The 3,304-nt window shown below is 41.9% G+C and overlaps 1 protein-coding gene across 2 annotated transcripts in view; it reads left to right on the top strand.

Annotated features, from left to right (window-relative positions):
- The first annotated feature begins 2,404 nt into the window (after positions 1-2,404).
- The window catches only part of nr2c2 (nuclear receptor subfamily 2, group C, member 2), a 16,406-nt gene continuing 15,506 nt past the window's right edge, over positions 2,405-3,304 (top strand). The window contains exon 1 of one of the 2 annotated variants that reach the window (XM_014016038.1): positions 2,405-2,563. The gene's annotated coding sequence lies outside the window, so the exon portion shown is untranslated. The remainder of the gene's footprint in view (positions 2,564-3,304) is intronic. The other variant, XM_014016032.1, reaches the window with a different exon arrangement.

Below are 3,304 nucleotides of genomic sequence, written 5' to 3'. Positions count from 1 at the left end.
AACTCCAAGGCGTTCCCAGGCCAGCCGAGAGACATAGTSCCTCCAGCGTGTCCTGGGTCTTCCTCGGGGCCTCCTCCCGGTGGGACGTGCCCGGAATACCTCACCAGGGAGGCGTCCAGGAGGCATCCTTACCAGATGCCAGAGCCACCTCAACTGGCTCCTCTCGACGTGGAGGAGCAGCGGCTCTACTCTGAGTCCCTCCCATATGACCGAGCTTCTCACCCCATCTCTAAAGGAGAGTCCAGCCACCCTGCGGAGGAAACCCATTTCAGCCGCTTGTATCCGGGACCTCGTTCTTTCGGTCATGACCCAAAGCTCATGACCATATGAGGGTAGGGACGTAGATCGACCGGTAAATCGAGAGCTTCACTTTCTGACTCAGCTCTCTCTTCACCACGACGGACCGGTACAGCGCCCGCTTTACAGCAGACGCTGCGCCAATCCGCCTGTCGACCTCCCGCTCCGTTCTTCCCCCATTTGTGAACAAGATCCCCAGATACTTAAACTCCTCCACTTGAGGCAGGGCGACCCCCCTGACCCGGAGAAGGCACTTTTACCCTTTTCCGGCTATTGTTCTCTTAACTGAAGGTTATTATGTATTTTGATAATCAGAGAATGTTTATCAAAGTTACAGGAGAAAAGAGGACAGATCTATTTTCTCCCTCAGTATGATTTCAGCTATGTATGGTCTTTCTGTGCAAAAATATTATTTAACTAAACTAATCTTTGTGGTTTAAATTTGATTAAACATCAATATTTTACTTATATGAATCATATTTGCAAATGTTTTGAATTTAAAGTAATTCATTCTTTCAGTTATGTTTTTAAAGGAAGTTCTCATCAGATGATAATTAAATTGGTCATGATATGTTTGGTTTCTGAACTACACAGAAGCAATAATCTTTGTTAAGCTTCAGGAGGCAATGGCAAGTCTCTGAACTCTTTCCTTGATATCTCCTTTTTTCTAATCTAACCTTTTGAAGGCGGAACTAGGAAACTAAGCTCCTTTAGTAACTAACAGTTTCCGCCCGGGTGGGATGAGAAAGGCATTTCACCTGCATTGCTGGCTGGTGGTGGTCAGATTGAATGGCAGCCCCGCATCTGTCAGTCTGCCCCAGGGCAGCTGTGGCTACAATGTAGCTTACCACCATCAGTGTGTGAATGACCGATTGTAGTGTAAAGCCCTTTGGAGTCCTTGGACTTGATAAAGTCAAAATCAGGTCATTTAATATTTATACTATTCAGCTGCAAGTGGGACATAAATCAAAAATTCCCCGGGGTTTGAATGTTACATGTCATAATTAGTAAAACTTTTCCATAAACCACATCCTCATTAAGAACAGGCCTTTTGTCTTTCCCAGTTTTAGGCTCAGAAAATAAAAGCTGCTTTTGTTTGGGAAATGTTGGAGTTACTTATAGGGATGCTCACAGATTTAATGAAAAGAGTCAAGCAGCTATGTATACTTTACTCCTCCTGTTCTTGTGATTCTCCTGTGGAAAAAGAGGCTGGATTTGACTTGTTTTGTCTTTTCACAGAGTTCTTCAATCACAACGATACAAACATAATGTTAAACTCCTATTTCTGTTGACAACTTGAAAAAAAGTTGTCACACATTTTGTTTTGAAATTGTCAAGTTGTTCTTTTTTGCTTTGAAAGAAACGTCACATCATTCGTGAGCTTAGCTAATGCAGCCTTTTGCTGTTGTCTTCCACCTTTACTGCAAATTTACTGCTTTTTACTCGGTGTGCATGTTTACCCATCCCATGACTTCCTGTTGACAGTTAACCAAACCAAAAGCTCAATATGACACACAAGGAAATGAAATAGCTCTAATATGTACTGCATACTTATGCCTACATTAAAATATAGTACATTACACCATCCACTCCACAGTGTGGGCATCACTTGCAATAGGAGTGTGTGTAACATGTGCTTTAAAAGCAGGTGGGACAAAAGCTCGTCTGTATATTGTACTGTATTTAAGCAGCTGATATCACTCAGGAAGCTGTGTGTGTAGAAGAGGTATAAAGGATTAGAAACAATGCTCCATCCTTTTTGAAAGATTTATTCATATTATCATATATATATTATTCATATTAAGTGTTTCAGATTATTTAAAAAACAACTTGATATAATGGGTGCTTTAGATTAATGTATATTATTAGAACAACAAAATTATATTAGGTAAGTTAAAAATGGGCCAAATGGAAACACTGAAGGTGCACAAAAAGAAAATAAAATCAGTAATCCATCACATTTCTGTCAAAACAACATCATTGTCTTCTATCAAGCCTAAATTTAAATATATTTTTTAAAGTTTTTTTTTTACAAATAACTTCAATGAAGTCTGGAGACAGACATAATGACGTCACTCCTGTCTGGCTCGCGCCAACGGCGAGGAGGGGTGTTGAGCACGCGGACGCGAGTGGGAGGAAGAAAAGAAAAAAAAAAAACTACATCAATGCGCTGGCGGTTTGGGGTCACGAACTATGACCTTTAACAGAAGAAAACCACAACAATAATAATTTTAAAACAGCAGAGCGCCCTAATCGTTTCCGTGAGGTAAGTGTCGCTTCTGGATTGAAAGCACCCAAAGCTTTGTGGGGTTGTGGGCTGAAAATAGCTAATCTCCCGGTTAGCTTGTCTGCTAGCCGATGCGGAGCTCCCTTCCTCCCGTCCGTCTCCGGCTGCTCAGCATCCGGGTAGGAACCGAGCAAAGCTGGCGTAACTCAGGCTTCCAGTACAGACATCTTTAGCTGAGTGGTACACACCTCACAGCACTGCCAGTTTGAAATGTACTAATTTATGTAAGAAAGGATGACAAACACGAAGGTTCAGTTCTTGCTCAAGTCGCGTTTCAGGTGCGTTAGCTTTCGATAGCTAACCCCTTGGTTGAACCCAACCCTTTTACCTTTGCCATCCCGCGGACATGTGTACAGATGGAAAAATGAATTTGTCAGTGTTTTATTTTARCACAGTTGTGTTTTATACATTTACCATCATAATCTCAGCTGTCATCCACTCCGCTGTCCTGAAAGAAAACTGCTCTGATATATTTGTTTGTATCATATCTGCAGTATTATTGGCTTGCTGCCATTTCTCCATTTTGTTCTGTACTGTAATATGTTTGGAGCAAAGTCAAGGACAGAAATGTGGCTTGGCCAATCAGTAAACAAGATGAATCTGCTCGCTCCTCCCCTTTTGAAAGTGGGCCGGTGTTATGGTGAAAAAAGTACCCCCAGCGGATGCGCACCCTGTCACTTTTCTGAGAAACGTGTTTCAAGTCAGTTGTTTGTTTATATA

The sequence above is a fragment of the Austrofundulus limnaeus genome, unplaced genomic scaffold, assembly GCF_001266775.1.
Source record: "Austrofundulus limnaeus strain Quisiro unplaced genomic scaffold, Austrofundulus_limnaeus-1.0 Scaffold3, whole genome shotgun sequence".
Lineage (NCBI taxonomy): Eukaryota > Metazoa > Chordata > Actinopteri > Cyprinodontiformes > Rivulidae > Austrofundulus > Austrofundulus limnaeus.
This window is presented reverse-complemented; position numbering and strand designations above follow the sequence as displayed.